The sequence below is a fragment of the Pleurodeles waltl genome, chromosome 6, assembly GCF_031143425.1.
Source record: "Pleurodeles waltl isolate 20211129_DDA chromosome 6, aPleWal1.hap1.20221129, whole genome shotgun sequence".
NCBI classification, from domain to species: Eukaryota; Metazoa; Chordata; class Amphibia; order Caudata; family Salamandridae; genus Pleurodeles; species Pleurodeles waltl.
The window spans coordinates 374,214,228-374,231,263 of record NC_090445.1 but is presented as its reverse complement, the minus strand read 5'-3'; the positions used below and the strand labels follow the sequence as shown (position 1 = coordinate 374,231,263).

Sequence of the window (17,036 nt, the reverse complement as noted above, 5' to 3'; positions counted from 1 at the left end):
TTGTGGTCTGGTACTTATATGTCCTGGCTAATGATAAAGCACATCGAAGACTGACATATATTCTCAGGAGCATCTGCAGTGCTGCATGCTTAGCCCAAGATGTTGTCCTCCAGTCAGTAACTATTCAGAAGAATTCTTTTTAATAGATTATGAAAATGATCATCCAAGCATACTGTGGTTTATTTATAGAAGCTGTTGTTTGGGAAGAATTGTATAGCTGGCTCCAACTAACAACTCATATTCACAGATCATATTTCCAGCCTTTGTTGCAGGCTGCTGGGTGCACAAATACAATAAAAACTAAAGGTCAAACGCATAAAGAGTGAAGGATTCCACAACAGGCCTCTGACAATGAGGCACCGGGGAAGCTCTCAGGCTAGAATGGTAGCATTCCTTCACTTGTCTGCTCTCGTGACGTCACTTATTTAAGAACACAATGTTTAAAGAAATGGGCACACCTGTGAACACGTTCTACCAGCCAGGTGCGTAGCACAGTACCTTGCAGCCCATGCGGTGCAAGGTACGTGGGAGGCGCACCCTAAAAAAGGGGCCAGCCCCAGGCCAATGGATATTGTAGTGTTCCATAGAAGTGCAGGGTCACTTGATGTTGTCATTTGCCCCCCCATGTGTTGTGTGTTTTATTCCTTCCTTCGGCTTCATGTGTCTGTGTGCGCGGCTGATGCTGCGTGCGGGGTTTTGGAATGTTGGGGGGAGGGAGAGAACGACAGTTGGGGCATTCGTGTGAGGAAGTCAATAAAGAAGGAGATGTTTACCTCGCTTTCCACCTCCTCATCATTACAATATCTGTGAGATATGGAGACTCGAGGACGCCTCATCACATTCTGCAGGGGGCCCCACCATTTTGCCACTGCCACGAGTGGTCATACCTCTGTCAGTAGGTGGTCTCACATAGGTCAGTCAGAAAACCATCCTTCGCCCGCAGCGAGGGGCATGACTTTAGGGAATCCGCCCATCAAATAGATGAGCTGTAACATGCTTTTGGTATCTGAGAAAATATTTTGCCTCCCAAGTAACCAGCAACCTGGCACTGTCTCCGGGTTTGTCAGACTAACAAGTTCCCTGTACCTCACCTGGAATTGCTTCAAGGAGAGAAAGAGGTAATGGGTGTACTGCACAGGTGCACCGCCTATAGGTGCAGGTTGTTTAAGGAGTTCTCGCACCCAGAGTCCAAGATTCACGCACTACATAAAGGCACGCCTCTGAACATACATCCAACACAGACCGAATATGCACTTGCAGATCAGTGAGTAGACGCTTGCACTGAATGAGGAGTTATATAAGCGGCCCTCAAGTTTCACCTGCAAGTCTTTAATCCAGACATTACTGCTTCACTTATTACAAATCTCCACAAAACTGTCTAAAATCACCCACTGGCCCGCGGTGAAAAGGTTTGGGGCGTCAAACCCCTGACAACAAAAACACTATTGTTTTACTTCACTACTGGCAGGGTGCGCACTGTGCAAGTACCAATTAACAATAACACAAATACTCCTGAAAACATAGTAATAAAAATATGAATCAAAAACTGTTGGCGTGGATATTTCTCCTTTCTAAGTAAAATTTCAGCTCCATAAGGACATGTACATTAACAGAGATGCCTCTTAGGGCAGCCTGCAAAATAATATTCCTCCTTATTGGATTACTGGTTTACTCCAGACTCTCCGACACTCCGTTGACTTCAACATTGTTTTCTCTTGGGAGATCTTCAGTGTTTTCAGAACAAAGACAAACCGATTGCATGTGCTTTTCTTGTTAGCATGAGGCATGGCCTGTCCTATCATTACTATTCTTATCCTTGAGCATACTGTATCAGATCTAGAACTTGTTTTGAGTTTTGTTCTCTAAAACACTTAGGACAACCTCAGCTAAACCTGACCATGGGCCAGCCTTCAGAGAGAGACGCAGCCTGGGTGACTAGATCTCATGGCTGGGGAGAATAACGTTGTGCCCTCTAAACAACAAATGTGCAGGATACAACAGCGTGGTCTGTTTCTCACTTAGTAAAGGAAGGCAGGGTCAGTTTTGCTGTAATTAGCACACGTGTCATAGAGCAGTTTTAGTCATGAAGACACCTGAATGCTGGTTGTATCCAGTCCTGCGTCTGCCCAGTGCTTATCCAACAAGCGCTGCGGTGCAATCCTTTGTCCTCCCTCAAACAGAGATGCAATATCAGAGTTGCCTCACTACTTACACCTAAACACCGTACGTGAGAGATGAACGCTAGGAAAAGCGAATCTGCAATATGTGATGTAGGCAGATGTCATGGAACAGTAGTTCCTTCGGTCTCAGTAACTCTGGGTAGGGAACCACTCTGTGGAACATTAGTCTCTGAGGTCGTGGACAAACTCAAAGACCACGAGCCTCCCCTGTTTCACACCCTGCACGAGGACAGAAGCCAATGATCACGAGCCAGTTCTGTCACTGGTGCACTATGTGATGGGACAGACTCCACGGACCCAGAGTCACTTGGTCTCCGTTACACCTGTGAAGCAACAGACTCCCTGGATCAGCCGTCTTTCTTTGAGAAGACAGACTCCGTGGACACGAGTTCCTTTTGTCTCAGTAGCACTAGGTGAAGAGATTGACTGCATGGAGCAGAAGTACTTCCTGTCTAGTTACACCTTGTCAGGGGTCTGACTCCAAGGTCAAGAAGTACTTTCTGTCTTAGTTATAATCTGAGAGGGCAGACTCCTCATAAAATGTTTATTTTCTGTGAGGGAACAGACTCTGGACTGGGACTTTCTTCTCCAAGGGATCAGACTCCGCGGACCAGGAGTATGTTCTGCGAGGGGCATACTCCATGATCAGGTGAGTCTCAGTTATGCCTGTGAGGCAACAGACTTCCTAGGTCAGCAGTCACTTCTGTGGTGGCACGGAACACGAGTACCTTTTCTCTCAGTCAAACCCTGCGAGGGAACAGACTCCATGGGCCAGGATTACCTGTGTTTTAGATGCAGTCTGAGGGGAGAGACTCCTGAGGCGAGGAGTACTATTTACTCGTTGCAAACTCCTTGGACCAAAAGTTCCCTGTGCAAGAGGGGAGACCGTATGGACCAGGAAAGTTTTGTGACAGGGCATAATCCATGGATCAGAGGAACCGCCCATCTCAGTTAAACCCGGTGAGGGGTAGACGCCATGGGTCACTTGTGTCTCAGTTACACCTGTGAGGCAACACTTCCTGGACCAGCATTCCTTTGTGCGGTTATTGACATCTGTAGCTTCTAAGTTACACCATGTGACAGGTCAGATTCTATGGAGCCCCAGTCCACTTGTCTGTGTCACACCATGTGAGGAGACTGACTCCATGGCCCATACGTACTTTCTACCTAATAGGGTGTAGGGCGCAGTGCTTAATTTGTGCTCGTTGTTTCCGGTGCTGAGCACCGACACTTATTTTTGAGGGCCGGGGCTTATTTTTCTGCCTCAAGCATTTGCTGCGAGCAAAAGAGACATATAGGAAAGACGGATGAAGGGAAGAACGAAAAAGCGTCACAGATGGAGAAAGTAAAACGCTGCAAGAGTGAGCTGAAGGGGCAGCGAGTGGCTTTATATGTATTGAAGAGGCCCTAGATGGCTTCAGGATTACGCCGCCTCAGTATACCATATGCACACATTTAATTACAGCAGCCGCATTTTTAAGAGGAGGGCTTTGGACCCCGGCACCTTTGTATTTACAAATTAAGCACTGTGTAGGGGACAGTCTCGGGTTGTGGTTCACTGGATTAAAATAAGCCCAGACTGTGCTGGTTACCAGGTCCGACGCTATAGGCCTTTCAGAAATGACCCTCCTCCACAAGGAGTGAAAATGCACCTTCCCGCAGACAGTAAAATGTCTGCTACTTTTCACAAGACAAGGCATGCTCATGTCCATGCCACTGGCAAGGTAAAGTGTTGAGAGCAACAGGTTCGGCAGGAGCCCTTCCCTGCTAGGGGGAAGTCACGTCCACAAGTGCAGGTTACTACTTCTCTGCAGCATTGCAGGCATTCTTGTGGGGGCAGCTCTATTCTAACACATCTGAGCAAGACCGCAGCCACTTCTGCGGTAACTGTGGACCTTATAACAACAAGTGTACTTGTAAAGAGCATGTGCACCCCTTTTGGCATCTTGGCACCGAATATCATAAACCAAGTCACAAATGCTCACTTTGAAACTCTGAAATGGGTGATTGTGATATTGCTTGAGACAGAGACCTGTGGTCCGGAATAACCTACAAACGCCACTCCTTGTTATCTATTGGCAGAAGAAGCAGTACAGATGACTGAGCACTGGTGGCAGCAAATGATTATAGTGGAAGGAGCACGCCTTTTTTTTTTGGCTTCAGATGGAGAGTTGCCTACAGACTCTCCTTAAGGCATGCCAATTCCAACCAACCACGTCCTTTACTCTGCTTTGATGAGGCCTAAAGGAGCGGACCAGAGGAGGGATGAACCTTTGAACATACGTAACAGCGGCGCGTGGAGCTCAGGGAGAGAACAGTCACTCCATGTGTTGTGGTAGAGTTGGAGTAGAGGGGTGTAGAGTTCAGTGGCGAAGACTGCAGTGTTGCAGAGTATAGTGTCAGAGTGACCGTGGAAGAGTGGAGTAGGGTGGCGTAGGGAGTATTGGTGTAGAGAACAGTGATGCAGAGTAGAGTGCAGTGACAGAGTGCAGTTATGGAGAGTGCATTGGCGTAGAGTGCAGTGGTGCAGAGTATATTAGAATGGCTTACAGTAGATTGGCATAGAATGCAGGGGCAAAGAGTTGAGTGTTACAGAGTGAAGTGCTTTAGCGTAGACTGCATTGGCATAGAGTGCAGGGTTGCAGAGTGTCAGAGTACAGCAGCATAGAGTGGAGTTGTGGCGAGTACATTGTGTGACCTATATTGGAGTGGTGTAGAGTGCAGTGGCGAAAAAAGTGCAGTAGTACAGATTAGAGTGGCAAAGAGTGCATTGGCACAGTGTAGAGTGGTACAGCGTAGAGTAGAGAGGCTTAGCGTGAAGTGGCATAGAGTGGTGCTGAGTGTGGTGGAGTGGAGTGGTGTGGAGTGGAGTGCAGTGGTGTGAAGTGGTCCAGAGTAAGTGGAGTGGCTTAAAGTGGAGTATTCATGGTGTGGTAGCACACTGCCATTACAGATAACATATTTTCAATTGAAATTACCATTACATTTGCACAGGCATACAGTTTTACTAATAAATCTATACAGCGCACAGACAAAAACGTGTGGAAATTGCATCACATAGGTTAACGATTTGTTATGATCGTATTAAAGTATTTGTGTCAAGCCAACTTCAGAAATAACAACAAATATGTTTCATTTGTGTTCCTAATTCTGATATATTTTGAAATACTTAAACAGTTCATTTAAATGTTGTCGTGCTAGAAAAAAAACATTTCCTACCCCCAGTAGCCAGCAAGATTGTCACAAAAAATCCTCTCACAGAGAAAGAAAACTAAACATGTGCACTCAGAAGACAGTGCTTCACATTTGACCTCGATCTTTTAATGCACAGCAAATGTGACAAGATAAGAACAAGATTTATAGGCCAGTTTACAGAAAGGGAGAACTCAGAAGGATACTACAAATAGGGTGTTGGCAAGGCAAGGGCTGAACTCAAGCTGGTCAGCCTAAAACAAATAAAGCCAGCAAATGGAAAGCAAGAAAATGTGAGTTACAAACCACAAAGCCAATGGCAAGCAACAGGCAGAATACATTCCTAGGTCAACTTTCTGAATGTCCCCAAGACGTCTTTAGCAAACCAGACAGCTGCTCTGTCTGGTAAGCTGCGACTTAAAATGAGCAGAAAGGAAAAAGCAAAAAGACATGAGTGTCTTATTTTTGAGGAGTGTGCATGTGTCATGAGTCCTGTGGGTGACGTGGGCACCTTTTTTTATATACCAGTCTGGGAAGGATCGGTACCTAAAAAAATATTTAAAAAGAAGTAGCATGAAAGTGCTTTTATTGGCAAAGTGGAAGTGCAGCCAGCACTTTGCTGCCCCACCCTATAAAATAAAAAATCAAAATAAAAAATAGTACAAGCAGCATTCGACATGCATTAAAAAAGTATGAAAACTGATCTAGAATGCAATAGGGTGGGGGTCATTGAGGATGGGCATTGGGGTCAAAGGCGTGGCTAAAAAGATCAAAAAAACTCTAGCTATTTTGTTGTTTTTTCACCTTCAGAAAGGGGGTGCCCTTCCGCTATGGCGAAGGAGCTCCGCCCTGCTGCTGAAAGCAGAAAAATAAAATGATAATAATAGAAGTATTTTATAATCACTTTTTTCCCACCTAGTTAGGATTGGGCCAGGCCAGCATCCTCCTTGTCAGCAGGTGGAGAAGGCGTGGCATGTGCACCTCTAAGTGTGCGTGTCATTTTTGCCGGCTGTCTGAGGCTGGGCAAACTGACACGCGCACTTAAAACTCTCCACCTGGCTGTGTTGCACAGCCAGATGGAGACCAAGCGCAGTCTCTCACTCCCTTCCTGAGCCGCATTTCAATTCCAGCGCTTCTCTCATGCTGGGTATTTGCATGAGAGAAGCGTAGGGATTGGGTGGGGAGAAAGAAGACGAGAAGAACTGCAGCGGTAGGAGCAGTGGAACACCGAGGCATCCCGTAAGTTAATTTTTTTTTTTTTAATTGCACACATTCCCCTCCCTGCTCCCACATTCCACGTGCTACCCTCTGCCCCCACCCCTTCCTTGCAGTAGCCGCAAATGCATATAAAATAACACACACCTTAAATTTTAAATAAATTCGAGTTAAAGTAATCTGTGAGAAATGCACTACTACAAACCACAAAATGTGCAAAAAGATTTAGGTTCAAGATAAAAAAAAAAGTGCTTCTAAAATATAGACTTTAACAACAAGCAGACTGTACCCAGTGCAAACATTTATATAACTATTCATTGATAGCACACTCTACAGCTCAGCTGGTAACCCTCTTACCATACCGTTAAAAAAAGAATACATCTTTGTCAACAGGATGCTTCAAGTGACTCCAACAATCAAAGACAATTCTGTCTTTCAAGCAGTCTTCATGTTTGCAGATTAACAAATTGCTCACATTTACATTTCCTTCAGGCAGCAGGCACCCTGGAGAGAAGGCTTGTTTCTTGTGTACCTGTTTGTCCCTCTCTAGGCATCAAATCACAAGTGACTCCATTCCTCCCACTTCAGTGGACGCATCGCATTTCACATTATTATTATTTCACATTATTATGGATTTGCAGTGTTTGCCACATAATTAATCTTCTGCTCCATAATCTATAGAGTTTTAGCAATAAAAATGTTTCTATCTCAAATGATCAAAAGTTACTAAAATCACAGTACAGTGTTGACGCACAGAGGGAAGGCCCAATTAAAACGTTGATTGGTCACCTTTCAGTTGCTTTTTACTTTTACTGTTCAGGCAATGTTAACATGCCATGTATGACAAAATAATGCTATCACAAAATGTGCTGCATTACGTAGCATAATTTGACTTTTCTTGATGCATAATTTAGTCAACCTTGCTGCAAAATTTGGTCGTCTGTTGCTACAGAATACCAGTGGCCCTGCCGATTTGACAGCAGGTCATTATACGCACAGTTGCAACACTTCTATACACAATGGCAGATAGTGGCAGGATTTTTATGCAAGCCTATAGGGGCATCTACAGAGCCAATGCCAGTATTAACCATACCATCAGATATGCCTTTGTAAAGCATGCTTTCACCCCGGCCAGTATCTTGGCACAGATATCAAGTGTTTGCTACCTAGCTCAATGGGATTCGCTTATCAACCTTGTAAGGATGAATAGCTGAGTGGTCACATCTAGATCACCATGGCGAGTACATCAGAGGACTGAGCCACACGCGTTGGCTACTAACCTCCCCACCCCACATGCACTTTCCCAGGGCATTACCAGCACTTCAGTCTCCTGATGGACTCCCCAAACTAGGCCGACACTTCAGGGTTCTCTTTGCAGCAGAGATCTTCCTCATCTCAAGGCCAGCACCACTGCATAGAGTTTGCTCTGCATTTAGTGTTAGATTGTGCTGGAGGTGCTTGGGGGGGCCTGGAATGGTGGTAGAGGAAGCTGGAGGTGCTAAGGGGGCCTGGGATGATGGTAAAGGAAACAGTGATCTGCATGCTCAGCTTTAAGAAGCTTTTTCCGGCCTCTGCAGAGACTAGCTGGGGCCGGTGGCTTCCTGCACTTTCCTCTTAACAGTACATTCACAGCATATCCAAACTAAGGATATAAGAGCTAAGGGTTTAATTTAGGACTGGGTGGCAGTGGTAAAATACCCATTGATTTTTGTACAAAATGCTAAATCAGAAGGAGACTCCAGTATCATTTTAAAGATTTTAGGGGACCCTGGCAAGACGTATTTTGGCAGCCCCTGTACAGAACAAATTTGAATTTTATTACCCATTTCTTGCAAATTCAAATTCGCATGATGCCAAGGAATACTGTGTTATATGTTAAACTTTAACAGGGTGTCAAAAAATAAGTATTGTCCAGGACCTCAAAAGTCCTTAAGAACACAGTGGGTTAGAGGTAGATGAGGACACAGAGGGAGGGATGTTTAGAGGCAGAATTAGAATAGACAGAGGTCTAACAGAGAGAAAGTTCATTCCTCAGGGGCTCCTTAGAAGCTGGGGCCCTGGACAATTGCCCACTTCACCTGGGCCCTAAATTGTCCGTGGGAGAGTCCACAAGTGAGACGTCTTTCCCCATAGGCGTAGTGTGCTGAAGGTCTAGGAATAGGTGGGTTTTCCATTATGACACCACTGTAAATCAGGCTCAAGTGCTGGTCATATTGTGCAGGGTTTCCTTCATGTGGCCTGTACAAAGCACTCTGAGGCTGGTGTACATTCCCACCGCTGACTCCGGTTAGATAAGAGTCTGAGAACCATGCCCATATTGCGATGAATCCCTCAAAACTAATATAATATACCAAATCCACATGGGTTTGGTCGGCAGATTGACAGTTGCTCAGGTGTATTGGGAAAATGATGCATGTTCTTTTAAAACCTGTTATGGAAATGCTAAAAGTATAAATGATTATTTCAAAACAAATGCTGGATTCAGTGAAAACTGATCAGGATACAAAATACATGGTTTCTTAAAAAACACACACAGGGTCTTTGAAAAATCGGTTGGGATATTTTGTAAAATACTACTTCCAATTTATTTTTAAAAAGTGCACAGATTTTTTTTAAATGGTTGTTTTGTTTCTGGAACAATGCTCAAAATATAAGATTATCTGACACATGAGTAGAATTTAATAAAAATCTACGTCAGAATCAGGATTCTATTAAATGGTCAACTGCTTTTTTGAAAAAAATGTGTGCAGGATTCTTCTAAGATGTCCATGAAGCCCTTTGCAAAATTATCAGGATTCATTGAGAAGTTGGTAGTTTTAGGAAGTTTTGAAGTCTTTTTTGTTAATAAAATGTGCAGGATTGTAAAAGGATTACAATGATCTTTTAACCGAGGAAATATACCAACACTATTTGTAAAGTTTCCAGGAAAAGAAAATGTATTTCAAAAGTGTGTGATGTTCTTTGAGAAGTATTTGTAATTGTGTTTTGTGTGTGTGGGAACCTGAAAAAATATCTAAGTTTTTATATGATGAATATATAACATACACTGAAAAAACAGCCACTGAAAAAGGGTGCAGCATTAAAAAAAACTGAGTGTTTTTAAAAACTCCGTTTTTTCAGAAGATTCTCAACAAATGCTGCAGACTTAATGAAATTGGTGAAATGCTATACATAACTCTTTGAAAACGTCCAGTGAAATCTTCGCAAAAAAGCTTTGTTTTCCTTAAAAGTTTACTTAATGTGTCAACCGGTTCTGATGACTCCATTTTTAAATGTTTGGTGACAGATCTTTGAAAAGGTGCTTTGAATGCTTGTTAAAAAAAAATAATTGAAAAAAAGAGTACACATTTTTTGCAAAAAAGCAGACTGTTTTGGATGATTTTTCAAAAAGATGCAAAGAATTATTTGAGAAAGCGCCAAAGAATCGATCCTGCATACTTTATAAACGACATTTACAGATGTTTTTTCAAGCATTTTCAAAGTGAGCAGAAATACTTTAAAAATGTGCAGGATTCTTAAGATTAGGGCAGCAGTGGGAATCTGGGGTGCTTGCTTGTTGAGAGTAGGCAGTGAATGTGCAGACGGTTTTGACACGGGGTCTTGTGTGTTCTGCGTGTTGGGCCCCTCCAATCCCCAGCATGCGTTCTCACAGGCATTTTCCACTCGAGGAGAATCTAAAAGGAACAAGGAGTTTAAACAAAGAGTATGGGTAGATCGATGCCAGTGGATTTGGGCACCGTAATGGGGTGCCGAAGTTCCATGCTTTCTGAGAACATTGGAAGAGAAACCCATGAGGGGATACAAGGTTCCATGCTATCTGAGATGGTGTGAAAGAAGGGCCCATGAGTGGAGGCAGAGGGTGTGAAAGAAGAATCTGTGATGGGATGCAGAGGTTCCATGCCATCTAAGATGGTGTCGAAAAGTGGCCCAAGAGAAGATGGAGGTTCCATGCCACCTGAGAAGGCGTGGAAGAGGGACCAATTATGGGATGCCGAGGATATGCGGCATCCACGGAGGAGTGGAAGAAAAACCCATGAGCGGATTCCAAGGGTGTGGAAGAAGAACCTGTGATGGGATGTAGAGGTTCCATGCCGTCTGAGAAGGTGTGGCAGAAGGACGCATGAGAAGATGCAGACGTTCCATGCCGTCTGAGAGATGTGAAGGAAGGGCGCATGAGAAGATGCAGACGTTCCATGTCGTCTGAGAAGGTGTGGAGGAAGGACGCATGAGAAGATGCAGACGTTCCATGCCGTCTGAGAAGGTGTGGAGAAGGACGCATGAGGGGATGCAGGGGTACCATGCCGTCTGAGGTGGAGTGAAAGAGGGGCCCATGAGAGGATGCCAAAGTTCCATGCAACCTGAGAAGGCATGGAAGAGGGACCCATAAAGGGATGCCAAGGGCATGGTAATACGAATCATGATGAGGTGCCGAGGTCCCATGTCGTCTGAGATAGTGTGGCGGAAGGACGCATGAGGGGATGCAGAGGTTCCATGTCATCTGAGATGGTGTGGAAGAGGGACCCATGATGTCTGCCCAGTGTATGGGGCTCTGGAGTAATACTACCAGCAGGAGTAATTAAGAGCTCAGCTTTAGATGGATTTAATTTCATACAATTAGACGACATTCACTAATGCTTGGTTATGAACAAAGTCTATATATCGCACCACATACCTTCTGTCTGCACACCCACTCCCCTAACGACTTAGAAATAGAAATCCTCTCACATGTGCAAAGGCTAGCCACATTGTCCCTGAACTGAAAAGATTACCGAAATCTATGGGCAAAAACAATTATATCTACAACTACAAAAGGAAACCACAAAAAATGATACAGTTAACCCAATAGTCCCCGAAGGCACAGAATGACTCCACCCCCATGCCTACATTCCTCCTGTCCTGCCCTCCAGCCAGGGGCATAGCTTCAGGGGGGGTGCATGGGGTGTTCCACCCCGCTAATAAATGCCTTCTCACATGGATAGTTGGGCACAGGTGCTTTCAGTCGGGTTTGGGGAGGTCTCTGTCGGATTTCACCTGGGATTTTTGAAAGCACTAACTGGCAAACTCTCTCTCTCATATTTGTTTTGAAAGTCCTCAAAATGTGGGTTATTGTACAAAATGTTGAGTTTCTTTCACTTAGTACCCCTACCTATCCGCATTCCTGTTTCATTTCCACAGACCCTTAAGCCCCCCTGGTGCGCCCCGCTTGCCGTATAATTTATTTTCACATTATATGTCAGCGTGATTGTTGGGAAAGCTGAAGTTCACCCCTCCCTAATCTTACTGGACAAGCTACACCCCTCCCCCTGTGTCCTCCCCCTTCCTTACTCTCATGTTCCATGTAGTGCCTTGAAGCAGCCCAGTGACAGCATTGTTTCACTAGCAATATTCCAACTCCAGAATGTAGCGCAGACTACAAACCAGCAGATAACGAGAAGGTGAATGTAATGGTTCAATTTATAAATAACATTATGGGTTTAGTAGTTTGGACATTTCGGTTATCACTTTAAAATACACCTCATGTAACTCCCGATAGTCATTCTGTTCCAGAACCTGGGTGGAACTCGTCGGAAGAACGTAGCAATACAGCAAGGCTGGTCTGAAAGTAGGTCAGCTTTACAACAATATACAGGATATACCGTCACGCACCCTCTTCACATATCCTCGTTTTCAGCCGCCCCACCTTTCCCTCCCCTTCCCTTGTTCACTGAAGCGCTTTGAAGCCACTTAGAAAAGGCATAAAGTACAATACAAGCACCCCACAGATCCTGACGTCACCTGAGTAGCCAAGTAGCCAACCTGGGGCGAAGGCTGAAAGCCCAGTGCAACCTAGCCGAGCCCGAGCGCGCGCCAGGTAAAGCGCTACTCTCTCAACTCTCCCACCGGTGCCCCGGCTTCTGGGCGCTAAGTCCGCTGCCAGCCCGTGGGTAAATTATCTATGGGGAAGAGACTTCAAAAGAGGTCTCACCGTAGACATCATGAGGAGGGCACTGTCGGCTCTCCCTTGGGCTAGTGTATCGTGATTTGTTACCGCACGAGCGTATGTAGCTCAGTCTAGTAACCAACCTAGGCTCCCCCTTTACACATTCCCTTACCCTGCCACTTCCTTGCCATTTTTCGTGGCCAGAGCGACCGTACAACAGGGAGCATAGTTCACTGGGGTAATGTGCCTACGGCTGAGATCGGTGTGACAACTGCAGGTCCTCGGCTTAAACCACAGCGGTGCCAGCTTCACCCTGTGGTTGCTGAAAGGAGTACCATTCCTGTGCGAGCCGCCCTAATGTTGTGAGCTGTCCAAGGTTGAACGCGCGCGTCTTGGGCGCTCTATTAATAGCGGGGGGCGTGTTACAATTTACAAAAACCCTTTCACCTGTAGCAGAAAACAAACTGACACCCAGTGCTTAATTTGTAAATAAAAAGGTGCCGGTGCCCAAAGCCGTCCTCTTAAACACGCGGCTGCTGCAATTAAATGTGCGAACACGGAATACAGAGGCAGCGTAATCCTGAAGCCATCTCGGGCCTCTTCAATCCATATAAAGCCGCTCCCTGCGCCTTCAGCGCACTCTTGCAGCTTTCTACTTTCTCCTTTTGTGACGCTTTTTCTTTTTTCCCCATTCTTCCTTCCTTCCCATATGTGTCTTTTGCTCGCATCAAATGCTGGAGGCAGAAAAATAGGCGCCGGCCCTCAAACATAAGGGCCGGTGCTCAGCCCCGGAAACAACAAGCACAAATTAAGCACTGCTGATACCCCCAAGGGGCGCCGGGGAGAGTGGAGGTGACCTATCCTACTATGCATATAAAGCTGGATCCAAGCCCTCTGGGGTGCGAGGCTTCGTGCCTCTTGTCCCCCTGGGTTTCTGGGGCAGCCACGCAGGGGTCTTTGAGCAGCAGCGGACGGAAGCGGTTTTCACGGATGGATTCCAGTTATTAAAGGACTTGGGAGAATTCCTCGAGCATATCATTACGCATGAAGTCATGCGACCTAGTTTACGGCGCGTCCAGGCCCGTCGATGTGCGGAGCTTGGGATCTGTTGAGCCTCTTTGTGCGTTGGTAACATTTCATTAAGTACATTTTCCGACTGCAGGTCAACAAACGGGGAGCACGCGATGAGAGGTGCTATATTCGTGCATAAGAATGTTCCTCAAACTGCATCGTTCACAAAGTACCACAAAAGGCACATTCAAGCGTTTCCTCACTGGAGCAGAAAAAAAGGAGGGCAATCCCTGCGGATCTACCCCACTGACAATTCCTACCCCGACTGGGGGTACGAATGCGCCTGCAATAAATAACTCTGTCACTAATGGACCCCAAGGCCTCGTGTTTCGGATGTTCACTAACGATTGCCCCACGGTCTGTCAGTGTGAAAATACATACACGAGGAGAGACACGAAAGGCACAAGATAACACGGCGCGTGATAGTGGAGTGAAACTGGCCGGCTAATAGCCCCAAACACAAGTGCCCACCCACCTTCACGTCAGCTGGAATACTGGACACACACAGAGAAACTGGGATTCGCTCCAGAGAAATCCCTGGACCTGTAGCTGCAAGAGGGCACGAAAGACACCCTCGATTCTTATCCTTTCCCAGACGGTCTGAATGTGAAGGCCATTACTTGTACAGAATTAAATGCCCAGTGCCCTCACGCCGCCAGGAAATTGTCCCCCTGCTCGTTATTAAAGGGATTATTCACTTATGACCACCCCTAGCACACGCTTTCTCCTCACTTATGTAAACCCACCGCAACAGACATCAGCACTTGAGATAAAACAGCGGCAATGGAGTAAAAATAAACGAACTCAGGAGCCACCTCCTCATTGCACTTACCGGGGCGGTGCGCGTCCTCCTCCGGTGGGTCACTGGAACCCAGATCGGACCCCAGCCGCGAACTCGGACCTTTTACATAGCCAGGTCACCTGGTGCGAACCCACACTGAAGTGCAAAAACAGCCGCCCTTCTCCAAAAACACGAGTCCGTGGCCGCTGCGGCGCTGCGTCCGATCCTCAGAGTTTGGCACACATGGCACCGACGCCGCCTCCGAGCGGGAGCTCCGCTCCATCCGTGAGCTGCCCGGCAACTGAGAGCGGCGCTGCCGGCGCCCCGGGCACACTCCCAGGGAGGCCCCTCCCTCCCACGCCTCCCGAGCGGCGGCGGCACCGTCCGCACGCATCCCCGGGCAATCGGAGCGCCATTAGCAGACAAGGGCTGGTGCCCCGGAGCCCTCCCGGCCGGAAGGCGGCTCCCAGTCCCAGGGCAGCCGGGGGGCGTGCCAGGTGTCCGGCTGGCAGGTGGAGGTCAGGGCCCAGGGTTACTCAAGGCGCTCCTCAAGAATCTTACCCGGCTGTCCGAGCGCTCAGACCCTCGCCCGTGGAGCCACAGTCCTGGCACCACACAGAGATCAGCCGCTGAACCCCAATCTGGACCCGCACCGCGCCCTGCTGTCCCAGTACTGGGACCTGCTCTGCCAGTGCATCTCAATCCTGGACCAGAAGACCCGCACTGTCCCACTACTGACACTGGGACCACTGGAATTATGCGGCAGGGGAGGGCCACGTTATGCAGCCGGGTTGAGTAAATTATGCAGCATTGCACCGCATTTTGTGATAGTATTACTTAATTAGCAATTTTTACATTTTTAAACACTGAGCATTGGTTGTATTCACATATAACAATCATTAACAGAAAGGTGGCCCATGAACCTTTTTTTGTTGCAGTTTTTATGTAGTGCAAACTGAAGGTACTGGAGTACTTTAGACGAGCACCAGTTACATTACACAAGGACACATTTATTTTTTGGTAGGCATTGGGAGATTATATGATTTGTGCAGAATTACAGGATGTTGAGCCAGCGTCAAGACTCAAACCTGGTTCCCCAGCTCCAAAGTAGACACCTCTGGCTCTTATGCCAAATTCACTCCTCTAACCTTTTGAAGGACTTCAACTGCCCGGCATCATGCGTCACTGAATTTTTGTAACTCTTGAACTGTTTGACATTGAAAGATTTCTTTGTTAAAATGTGCAGATTATACAGCAGGTGATGGATTATGCTGCAAATGTGGAATTAATTAGATCAGTAATGCTGCACAATTGCATAATTCCAGTGGTCCTTATTGGGACTTGTACTTAGATCTGCCAATGCCATCTCAATCCTGACCCCCAGCACCCTCTGCTGTTGCAGGACTAAGGCCCTGATTTGGAGTTTGGCAGATGAGTTCCTCCTTCAAAACCTGATGGATATCCTTCCGCCACATTACGATTTCTATAGGAATATAATGGAATTGCAATACGGCGGACAGGATATCGGTCACGTTTTTGATGGATTAACCCCATCCGCCAAACTCTAAATCAGGCCCAAAGACCCACAACCAGCTCATCCAATGTACTCCAGTCCCAAGCCACGGCACCCTCTGCGATTACAATGCTAGGACCCATATACGACTCTGCCATTGTACCCTTGTGCCCACCTGTAACACCTCTGCTTTCCCAACACTAGGACTAACAGCTCAGCAAATGTGCTCCAATCCTCAACGAAGAAACCCACAATAGTGAGCTAGAACAGCCTATCTGTACCAGAGTTGGGGCCGCCACGTATCGCTAGGATTGCACCCCAGTCCTGAGTGGGATTTTAGCAGTTGGACAGAGTAGAGATCTCCAGTGCACCTCTGTCCAAGCTTGTAAAGACCCAATATTGAGAAAGGAGACCAGCAGTGCCTAATTTGTGAATAAGATAGTGCAGGTGCCTAGAGCTCTGCTCAGTAGGCGGTCGGTGCAGTTAAACGGCGGCACACCAACTATCAAGGCTGGTAGTGTTTAATACACTACCACACACTCCCTGCCCCTTTCTCTCTCTCTCTGGCTGGTTCCTTCTTTCTCCCTTTAACACAGATTTGCTGTATTTCTCTGTCTTTCCAATCTGTACGATTTCACTCTTGTGCACTCTGAAAATATCTGTGACAAAAAATAAGAGTCGGGCCCCTAAAAAAGGTCCCCCCACCAGCAACCACTAACTCAAATTAAGCATTTGAGACAGGTGCATGTAGCTCTCTCTATACACCTCAAGTCCAGGCCTGAAACCCTCTCCCCCATCTTCTCGGAACGTGCACAGAGTTGAACATTCACATTAGGGACTACCCATATTCCAGAGCTTCGATCTACATAAAGCTCCAACAATGCACCTCCATCCCCACTAAAAGCCCCCCTGCGGTTCAAGCACTAGGTACCACACACAGCTCCCCAATGTCCCTCATTCCCGCCTACTGCATCAATTTAAGTTCCATCACAGGTGCCCACTCCCAGATCTGCCAGTGCACCTCAGTGCTAGCCCCATCACCCACTGCTGCCCTGCAGGTGTCCACAAAGACCTAGCGAGGATGTGTTTATGCCACCTGGAAACAACCTTTACAAACTATACATGACTCACACCTCCACGAAGAATAGAATGCCCTGCCCCTTT

At 46.6% G+C, this 17,036-nt stretch overlaps 1 protein-coding gene across 1 annotated transcript in view; it reads right to left on the bottom strand.

Moving 5' to 3' along the window:
* The window catches only part of ADCY4 (adenylate cyclase 4), a 178,555-nt gene extending 163,521 nt beyond the window's left edge, over positions 1 to 15,034 (bottom strand). Inside the window, exon 1 of the mRNA XM_069238292.1 lies at positions 14,411 to 15,034. The gene's annotated coding sequence lies outside the window, so the exon portion shown is untranslated. The remainder of the gene's footprint in view (positions 1 to 14,410) is intronic.
* Positions 15,035 to 17,036: the final 2,002 nt, after the last annotated feature.